The 10,000-nt window shown below is 49.4% G+C and overlaps 23 non-coding genes and 6 pseudogenes across 23 annotated transcripts in view; all 29 read right to left on the minus strand.

Moving 5' to 3' along the window:
- The window catches only part of LOC128485755 (5S ribosomal RNA), a 119-nt gene extending 76 nt beyond the window's left edge, over nt 1–43 (minus strand). The window contains exon 1 of the ribosomal RNA XR_008352083.1: nt 1–43. This exon is cut by the window's left edge and continues 76 nt beyond it. This is a non-coding gene — a ribosomal RNA (5S ribosomal RNA).
- Nucleotides 44–258: 215 nt separating this feature from the next.
- Nucleotides 259–377, minus strand: LOC128486611 (5S ribosomal RNA). The gene has a single exon (XR_008352898.1). It is a non-coding gene; the product is annotated as a 5S ribosomal RNA (ribosomal RNA).
- A 203-nt stretch (nt 378–580) lies between these two features.
- LOC128486577 (5S ribosomal RNA) lies at nt 581–699 on the minus strand. The gene has a single exon (XR_008352867.1). It is a non-coding gene; the product is annotated as a 5S ribosomal RNA (ribosomal RNA).
- Nucleotides 700–929: 230 nt separating this feature from the next.
- On the minus strand, nt 930–1,038 carry LOC128487614 (uncharacterized; annotated as a pseudogene).
- Nucleotides 1,039–1,304: 266 nt separating this feature from the next.
- LOC128485517 (5S ribosomal RNA) lies at nt 1,305–1,423 on the minus strand. Its single transcript, XR_008351848.1, has one exon. It is a non-coding gene; the product is annotated as a 5S ribosomal RNA (ribosomal RNA).
- A 203-nt stretch (nt 1,424–1,626) lies between these two features.
- Nucleotides 1,627–1,745, minus strand: LOC128484890 (5S ribosomal RNA). The gene has a single exon (XR_008351252.1). It is a non-coding gene; the product is annotated as a 5S ribosomal RNA (ribosomal RNA).
- Nucleotides 1,746–1,996: 251 nt separating this feature from the next.
- On the minus strand, nt 1,997–2,115 carry LOC128485293 (5S ribosomal RNA). The gene has a single exon (XR_008351636.1). It is a non-coding gene; the product is annotated as a 5S ribosomal RNA (ribosomal RNA).
- Nucleotides 2,116–2,363: 248 nt separating this feature from the next.
- Nucleotides 2,364–2,482, minus strand: LOC128488412 (5S ribosomal RNA). The gene has a single exon (XR_008353826.1). It is a non-coding gene; the product is annotated as a 5S ribosomal RNA (ribosomal RNA).
- A 215-nt stretch (nt 2,483–2,697) lies between these two features.
- On the minus strand, nt 2,698–2,816 carry LOC128486368 (5S ribosomal RNA). The gene has a single exon (XR_008352668.1). It is a non-coding gene; the product is annotated as a 5S ribosomal RNA (ribosomal RNA).
- Nucleotides 2,817–3,034: 218 nt separating this feature from the next.
- Nucleotides 3,035–3,153, minus strand: LOC128485609 (5S ribosomal RNA). Its single transcript, XR_008351939.1, has one exon. It is a non-coding gene; the product is annotated as a 5S ribosomal RNA (ribosomal RNA).
- Nucleotides 3,154–3,344: 191 nt separating this feature from the next.
- LOC128485945 (5S ribosomal RNA) lies at nt 3,345–3,463 on the minus strand. The gene has a single exon (XR_008352270.1). It is a non-coding gene; the product is annotated as a 5S ribosomal RNA (ribosomal RNA).
- Nucleotides 3,464–3,690: 227 nt separating this feature from the next.
- LOC128486655 (5S ribosomal RNA) lies at nt 3,691–3,808 on the minus strand. The gene has a single exon (XR_008352941.1). It is a non-coding gene; the product is annotated as a 5S ribosomal RNA (ribosomal RNA).
- A 203-nt stretch (nt 3,809–4,011) lies between these two features.
- LOC128485294 (5S ribosomal RNA) lies at nt 4,012–4,130 on the minus strand. The gene has a single exon (XR_008351637.1). It is a non-coding gene; the product is annotated as a 5S ribosomal RNA (ribosomal RNA).
- A 263-nt stretch (nt 4,131–4,393) lies between these two features.
- Nucleotides 4,394–4,512, minus strand: LOC128485649 (5S ribosomal RNA). The gene has a single exon (XR_008351979.1). It is a non-coding gene; the product is annotated as a 5S ribosomal RNA (ribosomal RNA).
- Nucleotides 4,513–4,718: 206 nt separating this feature from the next.
- On the minus strand, nt 4,719–4,837 carry LOC128485295 (5S ribosomal RNA). Its single transcript, XR_008351638.1, has one exon. It is a non-coding gene; the product is annotated as a 5S ribosomal RNA (ribosomal RNA).
- Nucleotides 4,838–5,053: 216 nt separating this feature from the next.
- Nucleotides 5,054–5,172, minus strand: LOC128485061 (5S ribosomal RNA). The gene has a single exon (XR_008351416.1). It is a non-coding gene; the product is annotated as a 5S ribosomal RNA (ribosomal RNA).
- A 210-nt stretch (nt 5,173–5,382) lies between these two features.
- On the minus strand, nt 5,383–5,491 carry LOC128487578 (uncharacterized; annotated as a pseudogene).
- Nucleotides 5,492–5,781: 290 nt separating this feature from the next.
- LOC128486146 (5S ribosomal RNA) lies at nt 5,782–5,900 on the minus strand. The gene has a single exon (XR_008352459.1). It is a non-coding gene; the product is annotated as a 5S ribosomal RNA (ribosomal RNA).
- A 201-nt stretch (nt 5,901–6,101) lies between these two features.
- LOC128488428 (5S ribosomal RNA) lies at nt 6,102–6,220 on the minus strand. Its single transcript, XR_008353841.1, has one exon. It is a non-coding gene; the product is annotated as a 5S ribosomal RNA (ribosomal RNA).
- Nucleotides 6,221–6,446: 226 nt separating this feature from the next.
- Nucleotides 6,447–6,555, minus strand: LOC128487463 (uncharacterized; annotated as a pseudogene).
- Nucleotides 6,556–6,794: 239 nt separating this feature from the next.
- Nucleotides 6,795–6,913, minus strand: LOC128486170 (5S ribosomal RNA). The gene has a single exon (XR_008352482.1). It is a non-coding gene; the product is annotated as a 5S ribosomal RNA (ribosomal RNA).
- Nucleotides 6,914–7,155: 242 nt separating this feature from the next.
- Nucleotides 7,156–7,274, minus strand: LOC128485939 (5S ribosomal RNA). Its single transcript, XR_008352265.1, has one exon. It is a non-coding gene; the product is annotated as a 5S ribosomal RNA (ribosomal RNA).
- Nucleotides 7,275–7,511: 237 nt separating this feature from the next.
- LOC128487575 (uncharacterized) lies at nt 7,512–7,620 on the minus strand (annotated as a pseudogene).
- A 308-nt stretch (nt 7,621–7,928) lies between these two features.
- On the minus strand, nt 7,929–8,047 carry LOC128487177 (5S ribosomal RNA). The gene has a single exon (XR_008353237.1). It is a non-coding gene; the product is annotated as a 5S ribosomal RNA (ribosomal RNA).
- Nucleotides 8,048–8,265: 218 nt separating this feature from the next.
- Nucleotides 8,266–8,384, minus strand: LOC128485610 (5S ribosomal RNA). Its single transcript, XR_008351940.1, has one exon. It is a non-coding gene; the product is annotated as a 5S ribosomal RNA (ribosomal RNA).
- A 212-nt stretch (nt 8,385–8,596) lies between these two features.
- On the minus strand, nt 8,597–8,705 carry LOC128487109 (uncharacterized; annotated as a pseudogene).
- A 318-nt stretch (nt 8,706–9,023) lies between these two features.
- On the minus strand, nt 9,024–9,132 carry LOC128487804 (uncharacterized; annotated as a pseudogene).
- A 312-nt stretch (nt 9,133–9,444) lies between these two features.
- Nucleotides 9,445–9,563, minus strand: LOC128484852 (5S ribosomal RNA). Its single transcript, XR_008351217.1, has one exon. It is a non-coding gene; the product is annotated as a 5S ribosomal RNA (ribosomal RNA).
- Nucleotides 9,564–9,760: 197 nt separating this feature from the next.
- LOC128485528 (5S ribosomal RNA) lies at nt 9,761–9,879 on the minus strand. Its single transcript, XR_008351859.1, has one exon. It is a non-coding gene; the product is annotated as a 5S ribosomal RNA (ribosomal RNA).
- Nucleotides 9,880–10,000: the final 121 nt, after the last annotated feature.

Below are 10,000 nucleotides of genomic sequence, written 5' to 3' on the forward strand. Positions count from 1 at the left end.
ATCAGACGAGATCGGGCGCTTTCAGGGTGGTATGGCCGCAGGTGTGAAAGTTTTTTATTTTACTTCTCTTATTCTGTTGCTGCTGCTGCTGCTGCTGCTGCTGCTGCTGCTGCTGCTGCTTGTCGTCAGACAGAAAGAATTATAAGCCCTGGGACAGGACAGAGAAGGTGAGAAGGTTCAAATAAGGGTTTAAAGCTTTGATGATGAGCAAGAAACACATGGCAAAAAGCTCTCCCCGGACTGTGAGAAAAAATTAAAAGCTTACAACACCTGGTATTCCCAGGCGGTCTCCCATCCAGGTACTAACCAGGCCCAACCCTGCTTAGCTTCCGAGATCAGACGAGATCGGGCGCTTTCAGGGTTGTATGGCCGCAGGTGTGAAAGTTTTTTATTTTACTTCTCTTATTCTGTTGCTGCTGCTGCTGCTGCTGCTGCTGCTGCTTGTCGTCAGACAGAAAGAATTATAAGCCCTGGGACAGGACAGAGAAGGTGAGAAGGTTCAAATAAGGGTTTAAAGCTTTGATGATGAGCAAGAAACACATGGCAAAAAGCTCTCCCCGGACTGTGAGAAAAAATTAAAAGCCTACAACACCTGGTATTCCCAGGCGGTCTCCCATCCAGGTACTAACCAGGCCCAACCCTGCTTAGCTTCCAAGATCAGACAAGATCGGGCGCTTTCAGGGTGGTATGGCCACAGGTGTGAAAGTTTTTTATTTTACTTCTCTTATTCTGTTGCTGCTGCTGCTGCTGCTGCTGCTGCTGCTGCTGCTGCTGCTGCTGCTGCTGCTGCTTGTCGTCAGACAAAAAGAATTATAAGCCCTGGGACAGGACAGAGAAGGTGAGAAGGTTCAAATAAGGGTTTAAAGCTTTGATGATGAGCAAGAAACACATGGCAAAAAGCTCTCCCCGGACTGTGAGAAAAAATTAAAAACCTACAACACCTGGTATTCCCAGGCGGTCTCCCATCCAGGTACTAACCAGGCCCAACCCTGCTTACTTTCCGAGATCAGGCGCTTTCAGGGTGGTATGGCCGCAGGTGTGAAAGTTCTTTATTTTACTTCTCTTATTCTGTTGCTGCTGCTGCTGCTGCTGCTGCTGCTGCTGCTGCTGCTGCTGCTGCTGCTGCTGCTGCTGCTGCTGCTGCTGCTGCTGCTGCTGCTGCTGCTTGTCGTCAGACAAAAAGAATTATAAGCCCTGGGACAGGACAGAGAAGGTGAGAAGGTTCAAATAAGGGTTTAAAGCTTTGATGATGAGCAAGAAACACATGGCAAAAAGCTCTCCCCGGACTGTGAGAAAAAATTAAAAGCCTACAACACCTGGTATTCCCAGGCGGTCTCCCATCCAGGTACTAACCAGGCCCAACCCTGCTTAGCTTCCGAGATCAGACGAGATCGGGCGCTTTCAGGGTGGTATGGCCGCAGGTGTGAAAGTTCTTTATTTTACTTCTCTTATTCTGTTGCTGCTGCTGCTGCTGCTGCTGCTGCTGCTTGTCGTCAGACAGAAAGAATTATAAGCCCTGGGACAGGACAGAGAAGGTGAGAAGGTTCAAATAAGGGTTTAAAGCTTTGATGATGAGCAAGAAACACATGGCAAAAAGCTCTCCCCGGACTGTGAGAAAAAATTAAAAGCCTACAACACCTGGTATTCCCAGGCGGTCTCCCATCCAGGTACTAACCAGGCCCAACCCTGCTTAGCTTCCGAGATCAGACGAGATCGGGCGCTTTCAGGGTGGTATGGCCACAGGTGTGAAAGTTCTTTATTTTACTTCTCTTATTCTGTTGCTGCTGCTGCTGCTGCTGCTGCTGCTGCTGCTGCTGCTGCTGCTGCTGCTGCTGCTGCTGCTGCTGCTGCTGCTGCTTGTCGTCAGACAGAAAGAATTATAAGCCCTGGGACAGGACAGAGAAGGTGAGAAGGTTCAAATAAGGGTTTAAAGCTTTGATGATGAGCAAGAAACACATGGCAAAAAGCTCTCCCCGGACTGTGAGAAAAAATTAAAAGCCTACAACACCTGGTATTCCCAGGCGGTCTCCCATCCAGGTACTAACCAGGCCCAACCCTGCTTAGCTTCCAAGATCAGACGAGATCGGGCGCTTTCAGGGTGGTATGGCCGCAGGTGTGAAAGTTTTTTATTTTACTTCTCTTATTCTGTTGCTGCTGCTGCTGCTGCTGCTGCTGCTGCTGCTGCTGCTGCTGCTGCTGCTGCTGCTGCTGCTGCTGCTGCTGCTTGTCGTCAGACAAAAAGAATTATAAGCCCTGGGACAGGACAGAGAAGGTGAGAAGGTTCAAATAAGGGTTTAAAGCTTTGATGATGAGCAAGAAACACATGGCAAAAAGCTCTCCCCGGACTGTGAGAAAAAATTAAAAGCCTACAACACCTGGTATTCCCAAGAGGTCTCCCATCCAGGTACTAACCAGGCCCAACCCTGCTTAGCTTCCGAGATCAGACGAGATCGGGCGCTTTCAGGGTGGTATGGCCGCAGGTGTGAAAGTTCTTTATTTTACTTCTCTTATTCTGTTGCTGCTGCTGCTGCTGCTGCTGCTGCTGCTGCTGCTGCTGCTTGTCGTCAGACAGAAAGAATTATAAGCCCTGGGACAGGACAGAGAAGGTGAGAAGGTTCAAATAAGGGTTTAAAGCTTTGATGATGAGCAAGAAACACATGGCAAAAAGCTCTCCCCGGACTGTGAGAAAAAATTAAAAGCCTACAACACCTGGTATTCCCAGGCGGTCTCCCATCCAGGTACTAACCAGGCCCAACCCTGCTTAGCTTCCAAGATCAGACAAGATCGGGCGCTTTCAGGGTGGTATGGCCGCAGGTGTGAAAGTTTTTTATTTTACTTCTCTTATTCTGTTGCTGCTGCTGCTGCTGCTGCTGCTGCTGCTGCTGCTGCTGCTGCTTGTCGTCAGACAAAAAGAATTATAAGCCCTGGGACAGGACAGAGAAGGTGAGAAGGTTCAAATAAGGGTTTAAAGCTTTGATGATGAGCAAGAAACACATGGCAAAAAGCTCTCCCCGGACTGTGAGAAAAAATTAAAAGCCTACAACACCTGGTATTCCCAGGCGGTCTCCCATCCAGGTACTAACCAGGCCCAACCCTGCTTAGCTTCCGAGATCAGACAAGATCGGGCGCTTTCAGGGTGGTATGGCCGCAGGTGTGAAAGTTCTTTATTTTACTTCTCTTATTCTGTTGCTGCTGCTGCTGCTGCTTGTCGTCAGACAGAAAGAATTATAAGCCCTGGGACAGGACAGAGAAGGTGAGAAGGTTCAAATAAGGGTTTAAAGCTTTGATGATGAGCAAGAAACACATGGCAAAAAGCTCTCCCCGGACTGTGAGAAAAAATTAAAAGCCTACAACACCTGGTATTCCCAGGTGGTCTCCCATCGAGGTACTAACCAGGCCCAACCCTGCTTAGCTTCCAAGATCAGACGAGATCGGGCGCTTTCAGGGTGGTATGGCCACAGGTGTGAAAGCTTTTTATTTTACTTCTCTTATTCTGTTGCTGCTGCTGCTGCTGCTGCTGCTGCTGCTGCTGCTGCTGCTGCTGCTGCTGCTTGTCGTCAGACAAAAAGAATTATAAGCCCTGGGACAGGACAGAGAAGGTGAGAAGGTTCAAATAAGGGTTTAAAGCTTTGATGATGAGCAAGAAACACATGGCAAAAAGCTCTCCCCGGACTGTGAGAAAAAATTAAAAGCCTACAACACCTGGTATTCCCAGGCGGTCTCCCATCCAGGTACTAACCAGGCCCAACCCTGCTTAGCTTCCGAGATCAGACGAGATCGGGCGCTTTCAGGGTGGTATGGCCAAGGTGCGAAAGTTCTTTATTTTACTTCTCTTATTCTGTTGCTGCTGCTGCTGCTGCTGCTGCTGCTGCTTGTCGTCAGACAGAAAGAATTATAAGCCCTGGGACAGGACAGAGAAGGTGAGAAGGTTCAAATAAGGGTTTAAAGCTTTGATGATGAGCAAGAAACACATGGCAAAAAGCTCTCCCCGGACTGTGAGAAAAAATTAAAAGCCTACAACACCTGGTATTCCCAGGCGGTCTCCCATCCAGGTACTAACCAGGCCCAACCCTGCTTAGCTTCCAAGATCAGACGAGATCGGGCGCTTTCAGGGTGGTATGGCCGCAGGTGTGAAAGTTTTTTATTTTACTTCTCTTATTCTGTTGCTGCTGCTGCTGCTGCTGCTGCTGCTGCTGCTGCTGCTGCTGCTGCTGCTGCTGCTGCTGCAGCTGCTGCTGCTGCTGCTGCTGCTGCTTGTCGTCAGACAAAAAGAATTATAAGCCCTGGGACAGGACAGAGAAGGTGAGAAGGTTCAAATAAGGGTTTAAAGCTTTGATGATGAGCAAGAAACACATGGCAAAAAGCTCTCCCCGGACTGTGAGAAAAAATTAAAAGCCTACAACACCTGGTATTCCCAGGCGGTCTCCCATCCAGGTACTAAACAGGCCCCACCCTGCTTAGCTTCCGAGATCAGACGAGATCGGGCGCTTTCAGGGTGGTATGGCCGCAGGTGTGAAAGTTCTTTATTTTACTTCTCTTATTCTGTTGCTGCTGCTGCTGCTGCTGCTGCTGCTGCTGCTTGTCGTCAGACAGAAAGAATTATAAGCCCTGGGACAGGACAGAGAAGGTGAGAAGGTTCAAATAAGGGTTTAAAGCTTTGATGATGAGCAAGAAACACATGGCAAAAAGCTCTCCCCGGACTGTGAGAAAAAATTAAAAGCCTACAACACCTGGTATTCCCAGGCGGTCTCCCATCCAGGTACTAACCAGGCCCAACCCTGCTTAGCTTCCAAGATCAGACGAGATCGGGCGCTTTCAGGGTGGTATGGCCGCAGGTGTGAAAGTTTTTTATTTTACTTCTCTTATTCTGTTGCTGCTGCTGCTGCTGCTGCTGCTGCTGCTGCTGCTGCTGCTGCTTGTCGTCAGACAAAAAGAATTATAAGCCCTGGGACAGGACAGAGAAGGTGAGAAGGTTCAAATAAGGGTTTAAAGCTTTGATGATGAGCAAGAAACACATGGCAAAAAGCTCTCCCCGGACTGTGAGAAAAGAAAAAGCCTACAACACCTGGTATTCCCAGGCGGTCTCCCATCCAGGTACTAACCAGGCCCAACCCTGCTTAGCTTCCGAGATCAGACGAGATCGGGCGCTTTCAGGGTGATATGGCCGCAGGTGTGAAAGTTTTTTATTTTACTTCTCTTATTCTGCTGCTGCTGCTGCTGCTGCTGCTGCTGCTGCTGCTGCTGCTTGTCGTCAGACAGAAAGAATTATAAGCCCTGGGACAGGACAGAGAAGGTGAGAAGGTTCAAATAAGGGTTTAAAGCTTTGATGATGAGCAAGAAACACATGGCAAAAAGCTCTCCCCAGACTGTGAGAAAAGAAAAAGCCTACAACACCTGGTATTCCAAGGCGGTCTCCCATCCAGGTACTAACCAGGCCCAACCCTGCTTAGCTTCCGAAATCAGGTGCTTTCAGGGTGGTATGGCCGCAGGTGTGAAAGTTTTTTATTTCACTTCTCTTATTCTGTTGCTGTTGCTGTTGCTGCTGCTGTTGCTGTTGCTGCTGCTGTTGCTGCTGTTGCTGCTGTTGCTGCTGTTGCTGCTGTTGCTGCTGTTGCTGCTGCTGCTGCTGCTGCTGCTGCTGCTTGTCGTCAGACAAAAAGAATTATAAGCCCTGGGACAGGACAGAGAAGGTGAGAAGGTTCAAATAAGGGTTTAAAGCTTTGATGATGAGCAAGAAACACATGGCAAAAAGCTCTCCCCGGACTGTGAGAAAAAATTAAAAGCCTACAACACCTGGTATTCCCAGGCGGTCTCCCATCCAGGTACTAACCAGGCCCAACCCTGCTTAGCTTCTGAGATCAGACAAGATCAGGCGCTTTCAGGGTGGTATGGCCACAGGTGTGAAAGCTTTTTATTTTACTTCTCTTATTCTGTTGCTGCTGCTGCTGCTGCTGCTGCTGCTGCTTGTCGTCAGACAGAAAGAATTATAAGCCCTGGGACAGGACAGAGAAGGTGAGAAGGTTCAAATAAGGGTTTAAAGCTTTGATGATGAGCAAGAAACACATGGCAAAAAGCTCTCCCCGGACTGTGAGAAAAGAAAAAGCCTACAACACCTGGAATTCCCAGGCGGTCTCCCATCCAGGTACTAACCAGGCCCAACCCTGCTTAGCTTCCGAGATCAGACGAGATCGGGCGCTTTCAGGGTGGTATGGCCGCAGGTGTGAAAGTTTTTTATTTTACTTCTCTTATTCTGTTGCTGCTGCTGCTGCTGCTGCTGCTGCTGCTGCTGCTGCTGCTGCTGCTGCTGCTTGTCGTCAGACAAAAAGAATTATAAGCCCTGGGACAGGACAGAGAAGGTGAGAAGGTTCAAATAAGGGTTTAAAGCTTTGATGATGAGCAAGAAACACATGGCAAAAAGCTCTCCCGGACTGTGAGAAAAAATTAAAAGCCTACAACACCTGGTATTCCCAGGCGGTCTCCCATACAGGTACTAACCAGGCCCAACCCTGCTTAGCTTCCGAGATCAGGCGCTTTCAGGGTGGTATGGCCGCAGGTGTGAAAGTTTTTTATTTTACTTCTCTTATTCTGTTGCTGTTGCTGTTGCTGTTGCTGCTGCTGCTGCTGCTGCTGCTGCTGCTGCTGCTGCTGCTGCTGCTTGTCGTCAGACAGAAAGAATTATAAGCCCTGGGACAGGACAGAGAAGGTGAGAAGGTTCAAATAAGGGTTTAAAGCTTTGATGATGAGCAAGAAACACATGGCAAAAAGCTCTCCCCGGACTGTGAGAAAAAATTAAAAGCCTACAACACCTGGTATTCCCAGGCGGTCTCCCATCCAGGTACTAACCAGGCCCAACCCTGCTTAGCTTCCAAGATCAGACGAAATCGGGCGCTTTCAGGGTGGTATGGCCGCAGGTGTGAAAGTGTTTTATTTTACTTCTCTTATTCTGTTGCTGCTGCTGCTGCTGCTGCTGCTGCTGCTGCTGCTGCTGCTGCTGCTGCTGCTGCTGCTGCTGCTGCTTGTCGTCAGACAGAAAGAATTATAAGCCCTGGGACAGGACAGAGAAGGTGAGAAGGTTCAAATAAGGGTTTAAAGCTTTGATGATGAGCAAGAAACACATGGCAAAAGGCTCTCCCCGGACTGTGAGAAAAAATTAAAAGCCTACAACACCTGGTATTCCCAGGCGGTCTCCCATCCAGGTACTAACCAGGCCCAACCCTGCTTAGCTTCCGAGATCAGACGAGATCGGGCGCTTTCAGGGTGGTATGGTCGCAGGTGTGAAAGTTTTTTATTTTACTTCTCTTATTCTGTTGCTGCTGCTGCTGCTGCTGCTGCTGCTGCTGCTGCTGCTGCTGCTGCTGCTGCTGCTGCTGCTGCTTGTCGTCAGACAAAAAGAATTATAAGCCCTGGGACAGGACAGAGAAGGTGAGAAGGTTCAAATAAGGGTTTAAAGCTTTGATGATGAGCAAGAAACACATGGCAAAAAGCTCTCCCCGGACTGTGAGAAAAGAAAAAGCCTACAACACCTGGTATTCCCAGGCGGTCTCCCATCCAGGTACTAACTAGGCCCAACCCTGCTTAGCTTCCGAGATCAGGCGCTTTCAGGGTGGTATGGCCGCAGGTGTGAAAGCTCTTTATTTTACTTCTCTTATTCTGCTGCTGCTGCTGCTGCTGCTGCTGCTGCTGCTGCTGCTGCTGCTGCTGCTGCTGCTGCTGCTGCTGCTGCTGCTGCTGCTGCTGCTGCTGCTGCTGCTGCTGCTGCTGCTGCTGCTGCTGCTGCTGCTGCTGCTGCTTGTCGTCAGACAGAAAGAATTATAAGCCCTGGGACAGGACAGAGAAGGTGAGAAGGTTCAAACAAGGGTTTAAAGCTTTGATGATGAGCAAGAAACACATGGCAAAAAGCTCTCCCCGGACTGTGAGAAAAAATTAAAAGCCTACAACACCTGGTATTCCCAGGCGGTCTCCCATCCAGGTACTAACCAGGCCCAACCCTGCTTAGCTTCCGAGATCAGACGAGATCGGGCGCTTTCAGGGTGGTATGGCCGCAGGCGTGAAAGTTTTTTATTTTACTTCTCTTATTCTGTTGCTGCTGCTGCTGCTGCTGCTGCTGCTGCTGCTGCTGCTGCTGCTTGTCGTCAGACAAAAAGAATTATAAGCCCTGGGACAGGACAGAGAAGGTGAGAAGGTTCAAATAAGGGTTTAAAGCTTTGATGATGAGCAAGAAACACATGGCAAAAAGCTCTCCCCGGACTGTGAGAAAAAATTAAAAGCCTACAACACCTGGTATTCCCAGGCGGTCTCCCATCCAGGTACTAACCAGGCCCAACCCTGCTTAGCTTCCGAGATCAGACAAGATCGGGCGCTTTCAGGGTGGTATGGCCGCAGGTGTGAAAGTTTTTTATTTTACTTCTCTTATTCTGTTGCTGCTGCTGCTGCTGCTGCTGCTGCTGCTGCTGCTGCTTGTCGTCAGACAAAAAGAATTATAAGCCCTGGGACAGGACAGAGAAGGTGAGAAGGTTCAAATAAGGGTTTAAAGCTTTGATGATGAGCAAGAAACACATGGCAAAAAGCTCTCCCCGGACTGTGAGAAAAAATTAAAAGCCTACAACACCTGGTATTCCCAGGCGGTCTCCCATCCAGGTACTAACCAGGCCCAACCCTGCTTAGCTTCCGAGATCAGGCGCTTTCAGGGTGGTATGGCCGCAGGTGTGAAAGTTTTTTATTTTACTTCTCTTATGCTGCTGCTGCTGCTGCTGCTGCTGCTGCTGCTGCTGCTGCTGCTGCTGCTGCTGCTGCTGCTGCTGCTGCTGCTGCTGCTGCTGCTGCTGCTGCTGCTGCTGCTGCTGCTGCTGCTGCTGCTGCTGCTGCTGCTGCTGCTGCTGCTGCTGCTTGTCGTCAGACAGAAAGAATTATAAGCCCTGGGACTGCACAGAGAAGGTGAGAAGGTTCAAATAAGGGTTTAAAGCTTTGATGATGAGCAAGAAACACATGGCAAAAAGCTCTCCCCGGACTGTGAGAAAAGAAAAAGACTACAACACCTGGTATTCCCAGGCGGTCTCCCATCCAGGTACTAACCAGGCCCAACCCTGCTTAGCTTCCGAAATCAGGCGCTTTCATGGTGATATGGCCGCAGGTGTGAAAGTTTTTTATTTTACTTCTCTTATTCTGTTGCTGCTGCTGCTGCTGCTGCTGCTGCTGCTGCTGCTGCTGCTGCTGCTGCTGCTGCTGCTGCTGCTGCTGCTGCTGCTGCTGCTGCTGCTGCTGCTGCTGCTGCTGCTGCTGCTGCTGCTGCTGCTGCTGCTGCTGCTGCTTGTCGTCAGACAGAAAGAATTATAAGCCCTGGGACAGGACAGAGAAGGTGAGAAGGTTCAAATAAGGGTTTAAAGCTTTGATGATGAGCAAGAAACACATGGCAAAAAGCTCTCCCCGGACTGTGAGAAAAGAAAAAGCCTACAACACCTGGTATTCCCAGGCGGTCTCCCATCCAGGTACTAACCAGGCCCAACCCTGCTTAGCTTCCGAGATCAGACGAGATCGGGCGCTTTCAGGGAGGTATGGCCGCAGGTGTGAAAGCTCTTTATTTTACTTTTCCTATTCTGTTGCTGCTGCTGCTGCTGCTTCTGCTTGTCGTCAGACAGAAAGAATTATAAGCCCTGGGACAGGACAGAGAAGGTGAGAAGGTTCAAATAAGGGTTTAAAGCTTTGATGATGAGCAAGAAACACATGGCAAAAAGCTCTCCCCGGACTGTGAGAAAAAATTAAAAGCCTACAACACCTGGTATTCCCAGGCGGTCTCCCATCCAGGTACTAACCAGGCCCAACCCTGCTTAGCTTCCGAGATCAGACGAGATCGGGCGCTTTCAGGGTGGTATGGCCGCAGGTGTGAAATTTTTTTATTTTACTTCTCTTATTCTGTTGCTGCTGCTGCTGCTGCTGCTGCTGCTGCTGCTGCTGCTGCTGCTGCTGCTGCTGCTGCTTGTCGTCAGACAAAAAGAATTATAAG

This window comes from Spea bombifrons, chromosome 3, assembly GCF_027358695.1.
Source record: "Spea bombifrons isolate aSpeBom1 chromosome 3, aSpeBom1.2.pri, whole genome shotgun sequence".
Lineage (NCBI taxonomy): Eukaryota > Metazoa > Chordata > Amphibia > Anura > Pelobatidae > Spea > Spea bombifrons.